This window comes from Pinus tabuliformis, chromosome 7, assembly GCF_031772625.1.
Source record: "Pinus tabuliformis cultivar Carrire ecotype Pingquan chromosome 7, CPIR1, whole genome shotgun sequence".
Taxonomy (NCBI): Eukaryota; Viridiplantae; Streptophyta; class Pinopsida; order Pinales; family Pinaceae; genus Pinus; species Pinus tabuliformis.
In genome coordinates, this window is record NC_142293.1 from 1,606,011,086 (window position 1) to 1,606,024,799 (window position 13,714).

General features: G+C 32.7%; 1 pseudogene; it reads left to right on the forward strand.

Moving 5' to 3' along the window:
* Positions 1-12,031: 12,031 nt before the first annotated feature.
* LOC149254290 (cytochrome P450 750A1 pseudogene) lies at positions 12,032-13,147 on the forward strand (annotated as a pseudogene).
* Positions 13,148-13,714: the final 567 nt, after the last annotated feature.

Below are 13,714 nucleotides of genomic sequence, written 5' to 3' on the forward strand. Positions count from 1 at the left end.
TACATATGCCTTCAAGGCAAACTCAGGTTACATATGCCTTCAAAGTCTACAAAAGCACAATCCAAGTCAAAGCCCAACATATCAAGTGCTCTTAAGGAAAACTCATGTTACATATGCCTTCGAAGTGCAAACTCGTGTTACATATGCCTTCGTATACTTCCGAACATACCAAGTGCTCTTAAGGCAAACTCATGTTACATGTGCCTTCAAAGTTTAAACTCATGTTACATATGCCTTCAAATTCTACAAACTCAGGTTACATATGCCTTCATGGAAAACTCATGTTACATATGCCTTCTCAGGTTACATATGCCTTCGAAGTCTACAAAATCATAGGTTACATATGCCTTCAAAGTCTACAAAATCACAAGCCAAGTTGAAGCCCAACATATCAAGTGCTCTAAAGGCAAACTCATGTTACATATGCCTTCGAAGTGCAAACTCATGTTACATATGTCTTCGTAGACTTCCCAACATATCAAGTGCTCTTAAGGCAAACTCATGTTACATATGCCTTTGTAGACTTCCCAACATATCAAGTGCTCTTAAGGCAAACTCATGTTACGTATGCCTTCGAAGTGCAAACTCATGTTACATAATCATAGGCAAACTCATGTTACATATGCCTTCGAAATGCAAACTCATGGTACACATGCCTTCGTAGACTTCCCAACATATCAAGTGCTCTTAAGGCAAACTCATGTTACATATGCCTTCGAAGTGAAAACTCATGTTACATAATCACAGGTTACATATGTTCGAAGTCTGCCTTCAAAATGAAAACTCATGTTACATATGCCTTCATAGACTTCCCAACATATCAAGTGCTCTTAAGGCACTCTCATGTTACATATGCCTTCGAAGAGCAAACTCATGTTACATAATCACAGGTTACATATGCCTTCGAAGTCTACAAAATCACAAGCCAAGTCATAGCCCAACATATAAAGTGCTCTTTAGGAAAACTCATGTTACATATGCCTTCGAAGTCTACAAAATCATAACCTTCGAAGTCTACAAAATCACAAGCCAAGTCGAAGCCCAAGATATCAAGTGCTCTTAAGGCAAACTCATGTTACATATGTCTTCGTAGACTTCCCAACATATCAAGTGCTCTTAAGGCAAACTCAAGTGCTCTTAAGGAAAGTTCATGTTAGATATGCCTTCTAAGTCTAAGTGCAAATTCATGTTACATAATCACAGGTTACATATGCCTTCGAAGTCTACAAAATCACAAGCCAAGCTAGGTCGAAGCCCAACATATCAACTGTTCTTAAAGAAAACTTATGTAAAGTCGAAGCCCAACATACCAACTGCTCTTAAAGAAAACTCTACATATGCCTTCGAAGGCCAACATATAAACTGCTCTTAAAACAAACTCATGTTACAGGTTGAAGCCCAACATATCAACTACTCTTAAAGCAAACTTATGTAAAGTCGGAGCCCAACATATCAACTGCTTTTAAAGCAAAATCTACATATGCCTTCGAAGCCCAACATATCAGCTGCTCTTAAAACAAACTCATGTTACATATGCCTTTGAAGCCCAACATATCAACTGCTCTTAAAACTGCTCTTAAAACAAACTCATGTTAGATATGCCTTTGAAGCCCAACATATCAATTCCAACATATCAACTACTCTTAAAGCAAACTCATGTTACGTATTCCTTCGAAGCCCAACATATCAAGTGCTCTTAAGGCAAACTCTTGTTAAATATGCCTTCGTAGACTTCCCAACATATCAAGTGCTCTTAAGGCAAACTCATTCCCAACATATCAACTACTCTTAAAACAAACTCTACATATGCCTTCGAAGCCCAACATATCAATTGATCTTAAAGAAAACTCATGTTACATATGCCTTTGAAGCTTAAAGCAAACTCTACATATGCCTACATAAGAAAACTCATGTTACATATGCCTTCAAAGCTTAAAGAAAATTCTACATATGCCTACACATGCCTTTGAAGCCTAACATATCAACTTCTCTTAAAGAAAACGCATGTTACATATGCCTTTGAAGCCCAACATATTTAGTCCAACATATCAACTGCTCTTAAAGCAAATTCATGTTACAAAGCAAACTCATATTACATATGCCCAACATATTTAGTCCAACATATCAACTGCTCTTAAAGCAAACTCATGTTACATATGCCTTCGAAGCCCAACATATCAACGACTCTTAAAGCAAACTCATGTTACATATGCCTTCGAAGCCTAACATCTCAAGTGCTTTTAACCTAAACTCATGTTACATATGACTTCCCAACATATCAAGTGCTCTTAACTCAAACTCATGTTACATATGACTTCCCAACATATCAAGTGCTCTTAGCCCAACATATTTAGTCCAACATATCAACGACTCTTAAAGGAAACTCATGTTACATATGCCTTTGAAGCCCAACATATCAAGTGCTCTTAACACAAACTCCCTCAACTCAAACTCATGTTACATATGACTTCCCAACATATCAAGTGCTCTTAAGACAAACTCATGTTACATATCAAGTGCTCTTAAGGCAAACTCATGTTACATATCAAGTTCTCTTAAGGAAAACTCATGTTACATATGCATATGCCTTCGAAGCCAAACTCATGTTACATATCAAGTGCTCTTAACGCAAACTCCCTTAACTCAAACTCATGTTACATATGACTTCCCAACATATCAAGTGCTCTTATAAGGCAAACTCATGTTACATATGAGTTCCCAACATATCAAGTGCTATTAAGGCAAACTCATGTTACATATGCATATGCCTTCGAAGCCAAACTCATAACTCAAACTCATGTTACATATGACTTCCCAACATATCAAGTTCTCTTATGACTTCCCAACATATCAAGTGCTCTTATGACTTCCCAACATATCAAGTGCTTATGACTTCCCAACATATCAAGTGCTCTTAAGGCAAACTCATGTTACATATGCATATGCCTTCGAAGCCAAACTCATGACTCAAACTCATGTTACATATGACTTCCCAACATATCAAGTGCTCTTAAGGCAAACTCATGTTACATATGCATATGCCTTTGAAGCCAAACTCATGTTACATATGCCTTTGAAGGCCTTCGAAACCCAACATATCACGCATGTTACATATGCATATGCCTTCGAAGCCAAAGTCATGACACAAACTCATGTTACATATGACTTCCCAACATATCAAGTGCTCTTAAGGCAAACTCATGTTATATATGCATATGTTACATATGCATATGCCTTTGAAGCCAAACTCATGTTACATATGCCTTTGAAGGCCTTCGAAGCCCAACATATCAAGTGCTCTTAATGCAAACTCCCTTAACTCAAACTCATGTTACATATGACTTCTCATGATACATATGCCTAGGAAAACTCATGTTACATATGCATATGCCTTCGAAGCCAAACTCATGTTACATATGCCTTTGAAGGCCTTCGAAGCCCAACATATCAAGTGCTCTTAATGCAAACTCCCTTAACTCAAACTCATGTTACATATGATTTCCCAAACTCATGTTACATATGCCTTCGAAGGGCTTCGAAGCCCAACATATCAAGTGCTCTTAACGAAAACTCTTCAAAACCCAACATATCAAGTGATCTTACCGCAAACTCCCTTAACTCAAACTCATGTTACATATGCCTTCGAAGGCCTTCGAAGGCCCAACATATCAAGTTCGAAGCCCAACATATCAAGTGCTATTAATGCAAACTCTTCGAAGCCCAACATATCAAGTGCTCTTAACGGAAACTCCCTTAACTCAAACTCATGTTACATATGACTTCTCATGTTACATATGCCTTCGAAGGCCTTCGAAGCCCAACATATCAAGTGCTCTTAACACAAACTCCCTTAACTCAAACTCATGTTACATATGACTTCCCAAACTCAACTCATGTTACATATGACTTCCCAAACTCATGTTACTTATGACTTCCCAACATATCAAGTGCTCTTAAGGAAAATTCATGTTACATATGCAAACTCCCTTAATTCAAACTCATGTTACAAATGACTTCCCAACATATCAAGTGCTCTCAAGGCAAGCTCATGTTACATATGCCTCATATGACTTCGCAAACTCAACTCATGTTACATATGACTTCCCAAACTCATGTTACTTATGACTTCCCAACATATCAAGTGCTCTTAAGTGCTCTTAAGGCAAACTCTTGTTACATGTGAAAACTCCCTTAACTCAAACTCATGTTACAAATGACTTCCCAACATATCAAGTGCTCTCAAGGCAAACTCATGTTACATATGCCTTCGAAGTTTGCACAGGCCTCAAAATCACAAGCCAAGTCAAGCATACATGTGCACCTAGCATCAGAATAGAATGAAGGGCTTGGTGCATATAAACACCAATGGATCCTTTCCTAAATCGATGTGGGATATTTTATCGTAGTTAAGATAATGAATACCAATGGGTTCCATTTAGCGGTCATCAAGTGACTGATGTAATTTCCAATCCGCCCATTCTATTATGAATCCCTCCTTGTAAGAGTTCTATTATAGTTTATCATTTGCCTAAACTTTTACCAAAAACTTAAAATCCAATAGAATTTCATTCAAAAATTAGGTATTTTCTGGCTTAGATCCTGCAAGGGCTTTTGTTTTGTCTTCTCCATGTTTCACACTCTCCATTGGTGGTATGGTCAGGTCAGGATTGAAAATATTATGAATAATAGAAGCCCTGATGAGAAGCAAAACTATGACTACCACAAATCATTCGATAATGCCAATGAAGGTGTCCCCGTTACCTACCTGCCACCGAAACTTTTCCCATTCATTTTAAACCCTCTCAGTTTGCAGACAGTCAAGTCGCAAGCCAATCTTAGCATTCAACAAAAGTGCCAAATCATGCAAAGATCCATGAGGAGTGTATAATGGTGTATAATGCGTTAGTCATGCTGGTGCAATTATTCATATATAAAGATGAATGGGGGTATTTATATTACAAATGTACGATGATTTCCCATGATGGAAAGTAAAATATAAAAGCGCCAAAGTATATACAAGTTAAGTGTTTAAAAATGCTTTAAGCCAACACTGGTTAAATAACACAGAGGCACCTGCATGTGTCACTATTAAGTGAATTCTAAATATGCTAAAGGAGAAGTTCACTGATCATATGATGTGATTCAAATTTTGAAACAATACATAATGTGGGTAAATCAAAGGGGTGCACAAATGTCAAATGAACAATTTTTCAAATATGCAGAGGTGGACAATGCTAATCATAATTTCCAAGTGTATTTTTTACCACTAGGTTCCTTATAATTTCGACGGAAGCGTGATTTTTACTTAAAGCTGGAAAGGACTCGATTTAAATATTTCAATTCTATTATCTACTCTATGTGAGGAACACGTTTAGGGGTTATTTCACAGAGGAAGTTGAAGAAGTTGTTCTTTTTAATAGGAAGAAATATATGGCTCGACCATTCGATGGGAAATATTCCATTGAAGTGAAAAATCCTCTTGTACACAGCACCTTCAGCAAATATGAACTAGGGTTTCAAAATAATTAAAATGTTATCAGTTTTCAATAGATGACATTGGCTCTTGAAAACCAACCACCATGATTCAATTGCGAAACTCGTGCTTTTCGAAATTTAACAGGGAGGGTGTTGGCAATAGTCATTTTCCCAAAACCACTATGTTATACGTGGCATACTTTTGTGAATTGTGGGGCACTGCCTAGTGAAAACCCACTTACAACTATTTCCCCCTGCAAATCCCCTAATGGGTCCAACATGACAGCATAGAGACTAATTTTTCTAGACAATGCAACGGGTGGCTATTTTGCTATCATGGTTTTACTATAGGAGCCTATATTGAAGACAGTAAGGTCATTCACTTTACTCGAAGAAGTGATGAAAAGGTGGAAACTAACATTTTTCTTGGTTTAATTTCATTAAGCACAAGGCGTTCTAACAATACTCATGCATGGGAGATATGCTACTATCAAAAAGACAAAAATGGAGTAATTTATTCATGCCTTAATTATTTCCTTGATGGAGTAGAGTTGTACCATTTTGAATATGCTGTCAATCCTATCTTATTTCTTACAAAAGTTCAAGGCAGAACTTGCATACTCACTAATGAAGATATATATTTCTAGAAGTAGATATGAATGACTGAGATGGTGGATAAAACAATATTATTTAAAATATCTTGTTTTTGAATTTTGATGCAGATAACACTTCATTAAATAACCCTCACATTCTAGCAAAATCACTCTTTTGTGAGACTAAGATTCTTATTTGCAAGGCCAAAAAATTCTACAGAAAGATCAAGCCATTATTTCACCCCTAATTTGGCATCATTTATGGAATTTCAGAGGGAGTTGGAAAATAGAAAAGATGTTTTAGGATGTTATTTTAACATGAATTTTACAATTGGTAAGAACCAACCACTGCTCATTCAACTTGATACTCTATAGCATTGTGATAACCCATGAATATTTTGACTATGTTACAATTTTGTATTAAAGGAATGATTGACATCTTGTTTAAATTGATTGTATTTTGAACAAGGGGAATCAATGTTTGTTTTCATCTTTCATCCTGAGAATACTTATTTTGGGAACAAGATTAGTTGCATAGGGATGGAAAATGTAAAGTTGAATTGGAGAATGATGTAGTAGAATTTGGTGATCATGGTATGACAAGTCATGATGCAGGTCATTTCATTTCCCCTGAAGATAATTATGGGTGATTAGTTTCAAGATGGAACATGTATTTGTGAAGGTCCCAAGCATAAATGTTGTAGTGTATAATCAACAACAATACAACACAAGGCCTTCAATTTGAAAATTTAAAAATTCAATATGATTGTTAAGCTCTTGTGAAAACTATGGTCAAACTTATTTAACTTGAAGTCGACAAAGGCACATTCTTTACCCTCTCTTGGAGTAGTAGTTTGTTTTTCTATTAACTATCATAAGAACATTCTTATTTTGAAATCGAATACAATACATAATGATATAAATTTGAATGAGAGAACTTGTGCGCACATTAGAAAAGTGGCATAAAATAAAAGTCAAAGGGAATACAGATAAAAACTCTAGTTTTGAAAGGATTAACATGAGATTTCATTCACTATTTTTGGCAAAGGAAAAATTATCAGTTCAATATTCAAATCAGGAGACTCAGTACTCATTCAACTAATTTCCAGATATCAAGGCACAATACTTACAAACAGTTCCAAGCTTTTGGAAGGTTATCGAGAGATTGTTTTTATTTTTAGTATATTGTTTAGGATTTTATTCCAGAAATATTGTAATAGTTTAGAAGAAGTTTATTCTATATATTCCATCATTTTTAATAAGAAAAGGTTGACTTTTGATGCTAGAACTTTTCCGTTTTTGTAAATATTTTTATTATAGGAATTTAATTAAAGTATTCTAGCACTAGTTCATGAAAAAAATTGTTTCTCCTCTATATGTTTTTCCAGTGCTTTCATGCTTTATTTTTGCATATGTTCAAGGTAACATAAGAGCTAGGGAAAGGCTACTTCAGAGAATCGCCCTCCGTACCAGCCCACTGCAAAGTTATTATCATTAGAAAGATTAGCTTATTCAACATTTTGTTTGAAATAAGCTCCTCTGCGTCTTTTATTGTTGCCTTTTGTCATCTCTTGAATGTATATTTTTTTTTTTGTAAAAGTCTTCTACACGCATCTACATATTTGATTGATTAAGTATTTTATATGATTACTTAATTATCTGATTTCTCTTATTTTCCTCCACCAAACTTTTTAAGCTATATTTTCTGTCAGAATTAGACGCTGGCACTTTGATCAAGTTTCAACAATAGAGGGCTTTATTTCTGAGCAGAGATTGGATACTCATAAGTAACTACCCACAACAAATAATAGATCTGACTATTGTGATATAAAGGCTGTTGTCCAGTGACAGTGAATAGTGTTAGAAAAAGCCTTGTAACACTTGAGGGAACTCCCTCTAGTTCAAGGGCCATCTTGAACCTAAAGACTGGTCAAGTTGGTTTTTCGACGCGTTTTCACAACCAAGAACTGCCTTTGAGAAACATAGTCAACATATTGATTAGTATTTTTTTGCCTACAAAAATGAAAGAGAGGTGCAATTATTTGAGTATTTAACATGAAGTTGACACATAATGATTAAAAAAAATTAATAATAAAAAAATATTTCAGCATTATTTACTTATATATTTTTATATATCAATTATAAATAATTATTTTCCTATGAGAAATTTATTTTGGTAAAATTACATTTATAATTTTTGGTCAACATCAACCGTGGTTCATCCTTAGTACTAAGAGGAAGAGTCTAATCTAACAATGAAGATATATAATATAGAGAGGAAATTCAAACGATAAAAGCATAATGGTAACAATTCAAAATGACTAAAAATAATTTAATGTAACGTTTAAATATAAATTTTAAGAACAAGAAATAAAATAATTAATATTATTAGAGAACATAAATAAAGAGAAAATCAATAACAATAAATAGACAATTAATTAAATAATAAATATGGAAAATACATAAATTAAATACCAAATAATAGAATAAACTAAATAATAAAAGGAATGTTTAAGAAGTATGTATATATATAAATGAATAAATTCACGAGAAAAAATCTAAAAAATGAATATAAAATAGTATAGAGAAAAAAAAAACTTATAGCTAAAAGGACTAAGATAAATATTATAGTAAAATGTTAAATATATATTAATATTTGTAAAAAAAATATGTAGTTTATATATATGAATGAGTAAAAATTAAAAATTGTAACCTTAGTAATAACTTAAGAAAAAGAGGAAAAGAAATAATTATTATATATATATATATATATATATATATATATATATATATAAAACAAGACAGATAAAGAAGAAGATAAATTTTATTAAATAAAAGAATAAAAGTACCATTATTTAACAATTAATATTCAAAAATTGAAAAAAAAAATTAAGAATTTCAAAAATTATAAAATAAAAAGGAAAAACCCACCCAAAAGAAAGCATAGAAAACAAAAGAAAAAGGTAACAAATCAATCAAACCAATAGAAGAAATTTAAAAGAAACAAATGATTCAACATCTTCTAATTTTTCATCCATTCTTTCTATTGAGAGTACTTATCAAATGAATAGAGGAAATCAATGTCCTCACTGAAACATTTCCCATAATTAAAATATTTTAATAATATTTAAAATTAATAGTGTGTACTTAGTTTTGAGAGATATAATTTCTTTTATATTCAATATGAAATTAAATATTTTATATATTATATATAATTTAATTAACTTCAAAAAATAAAATTTTAAAATTATCTTAAAATAAAATAAAATTGTAATTCGAAAAAATTATACATAATATATTTCAAATATATATATATATAGCATTAATAATATATTTAAAATAAAAATACATTTTCCTATCATTAAAATATTTTAATAATATTTAAAATTAATAGTGTGTACTTAGTTTTGAGATATAATTTATTTTAAATTCAATATGAAATTGAATATTTGATATATTGTATATAATTAATATAAATTTAATTAACTTCAAAAAAATTATATTCAAAAAATTAGTATTGAATTAGTATTGGAAATCAAAAAATTATACCTAATATATTTCAAATTAACACTATATTTTTTATATATATAATATATCTAACATTAATAATATATTTAAAATGAAAATAAATTTATATGGATTAATATTATACTATAAAAACTTATTTAACTAAAATATTGTTAATAAAAAAAACCATTTAACCAAAAATTATGAGAGTAAGTGTGGTAGTTGTGGAAATCTACCTTTCCCACTCAACCAAAACTAAAAATTATAAGAGTAAGAGTGGTAGTTGTGGGAATCTACCTTTCCCACAGCCATTTCATATTTAATAATTAACTTTTAAAGATGTGTTACTCTTTTTTATTTTGTAGATATTCTATTTACAATTTCATACTTTGATTAAATAAATTTTGAAGATGTATTACTCTTTTGTATTTTGTAGATATGGTTTGTAGATATTGTATGTAAGATATGAATGAATATTATTAAAAAATATTTTTTATTTTGTTGGCTTTCTACAAAAATTCCAGATATTGTTTGTAGATATTGTATGTAAGATGTGAATGAATATTATTAAGAAATATTTTCTATTTTGTAATTTGTTGGCTTTGTACAAAAATTCCAGCTTTGACTGAATAAATTTGCGATATGTCCTCCTCTTTTGTATTTTGTCACATATTTTATCTAACATGTGAACAACTGTTATTAAGAAATGTTTTTCATTTTGTCCTACGTTGGTTTTAGGAAAAGTGCCGGCAAGAGAATGTCAGGTGGGACATTGAAGTTTTTGTTGGTTTTCCAAGAAAGCCAACCGGAGTGTGTCACTGAAGACTTTGATATTCACACATAAATTCGTATAAATAATTATGCAAACTGATTCTTGAAGTGTAAACCATTATGCAATCTGATACTTCAAATTTAAGAGAAGTATACAACTTGATCAATAGTCAAAAGTTGATTGTTGATCACGTTAACTGAAACGTCCGCTCAAAAAATTGACAGCAACTTTCGGGGATAACCCATAGAATAACCTAAATCACAAACGCAGGCATCACTTTGAGATAATTTAAGATATTTGGGCCTTTTAATTTGCACGTCAAGCATTGACGCATATGGATCACTAATCTTCGAACGTGATTCTACGGCATTACGACAGGCTCGTGCTGCCTGCAACTTTCAAACATTCATATCTGTTTGAAGATTAAAATATATATATATATATTTTGAAAACATGAAATAAAATCTGCCCAAGCTGATTTCAATTTTCATTACAGTCCATTTCAATTTTCAATACAAGATGAAATCAGATTTTGGAAACAAATATTAAGCACTAAATGGTGCTCTATTTTTCTCTACATCTGATCCATTCTCAAGATATTACATTTGGTCTATTCTCTATTAATATTATATCTTGTCAATTTTAAATAATAGTATTGAATAGATAATATGTAAAGTTAATAAGGTAATTATTGATTTATTATATAGTTAGTTTTTAGTTATATTAGAATTGGGCTTAACAAATTTTGATTTTTACATAACGAGCTAATAATATTGGATTTTAAGAGAATATTTTTGGTCTACTATGAAATAACTAGCATTTGCACCAAATGTTGCAAAGGAAACGCCGTAAGGCATAAATTGAATTACAAAAATACAACAAAAAAATACTTTGATAAAGAATAAAAATATATTGAATGCTCACATCAATGCCCCATTAACTAGAACCACTTAGTAGACATATCTATCAACATTAGGATTACACACAATGATCAGGAAATTTCTCATATACAAACAACACCTTCCACAACAACCTTTCTCACATCCACATTTTAAAGTAGACATGTCTATTAACATTAGGATTACACACCATGATCAGGAAATTTCCCATATACAAACAACACCTTCCACCTATCAACATTAAGATTACACACCATGATCAAAAAATTTCCCATATACAAACAACACCTTCCACAACAACCTTTTCTCACATCCACATTTTAAAAAATGCCTCGGAACGTGATTGGAATATCCCATATTTCCTTTTTCATTATGTAGATAAATCTTCGATATTATTATTTTCATCATGAAGATTGTTAGTTCATTGTTGTAAAGTGTTAGTGTGTTAAATTCAATACTACAAGTTCAACAAGTGAAAAACGTTCCTTAATTAGCATAATATGCATTTTTCTCTCACCATGTATTTTTCAATCATTCATTACAAAACTTCCATCAAAGAACACATTTCGTTCATTCATTACAAAACTTCCATCAAAGAACACAAGTAATAGATTAACATGTATACTACAAGTTCAACAAGTGAAAAACGTTCCTTAATTAGCATAATATGCATTTTTCTCTCACCATGTATTTTTCAATCATTCATTACAAAACTTCCATCAAAGAACACATTTCGTTCATTCATTACAAAACTTCCATCAAAGAACACAAGTAACAAGCGGCGTATGGTGGAAATAAGCAAAACATACGATGCCTTCGCTGAGAAAATTATAGACGATCATCTTCATGTTCAGGCCGCCACGCCCTCCAGTGACGGCCACAGCCAGGGACCGACAGAGGCAGAGGCAGAGCATGTTAAAGATTTCATGGATGTGTTGCTGCAGATGACAGCTGATAACAATGATATAAAGGGAGACACCAAAGCCAAACGAGAAGCAGTTAAATTGATTATGTTTGTATGTAGATAGGAAATCTTAAATCGAGTTAAACAGCTAAATCGATTCTTTTTTATTGTAAATTTAGGAAATCTATTGGAAGGTCACATAATTGACATCCCTCTTTACTACACTCTGCCCTGTCCTTCAAATTTCAAAATATTCCGAAGAACCCCCTGAATCTAGATGCAAATAAATTAACTTCAGCAATTCAATATTACATTGATTTTTAATTGACAACATAAACTATTTTCCCATTGGTTTGTACAGGACATATTCATCGCTGGAATGGAGACGTCGGCATCCACGTTAGAATGGGCAATGAGTGAGCTGCTCAGACATCCCCATGTCCTGAAAAAGTTGCAGCAAGAAATAGAATCCTGTGTCGGAAAATGTGGCAAAGTAAACGGATCCGATGTGGGAAGGATGAAGTTCCTTCAATGTGTTGTGAAAGAGATGCTGCGATTACATCCAACGGGGCCGCTAGCGATTCCCCATGAATCTGTAGAGACCGCGAGCGTATGCGGATACAATATACCTAAAAAAACAATAGTAATCGTGAATGTGTGGACTATTGGAAGGGATCCCAATGTGTGGGGGGTGGATGCTTTGGTTTTCAAGCCGGAGAGATTCATGCATGAATTGGGTGAGCATGACCATGTTATGGATTTAGTGACAGGTCAATCAAATTTCAGGATGCTTCCCTTCTCAGCAGGGAGGAGAGGGTGCCCAAGGGCTGCCATGGCTGTTTCCATGATTGACCTTACACTAGCTCAGCTGCTGCACTCTTTTGACTGGAGAGTAGATGGTGATCCATCAGAGCTGGATATGACAGAAGGTGGGTCTTCTATATCAAGCCATTTTCCGCTCTTTGCTTTTCCAAAGATAAGGAAGGAAGGTCTTTGACGGTATGTATGTTGAGAAGTATCTGGTTGTGCTACCTAATTTGTATGGTTTTGTTACTTTGATTGTCCCAAAAAGTACAAAGAGATGCCGATAGGATTATTAAATTGGAATTGCTGAATTTTTCTAAAAGAGTTAAGTGGTTTGTGAAAAACCTTGTTTTTTTTACTGCATCATTGTACAATTACTTTTCTTTAGATGTTTTGATTATATCTATATTACAAGGAACACATTGAATGTCTTATTTCATTTATGCTATTCTTACTAATATCCTTTATGTGCTTTTTCTTGATCAATTTGATGAAATATTCCATTATCCTTTGGTCAAAGTCTTCACCTACATATTAGTGTACATCTCGGTAAGTTTAAAGCTCGAACGCCAACCAAAAAATTCAATGATAACCACTGTGCACACATTCAAATTCATAATGTAAAACTGCGAGACAAAGTTTAGACAGATTACCTCTAAGATGGCTATCACCATTTGTAGCCAAAACCTCAAAAACTCTGTTATCAATAGTCAAAACGCTGACATCAAACATGCCACCGCCAAGATAAAAAAAAACAATA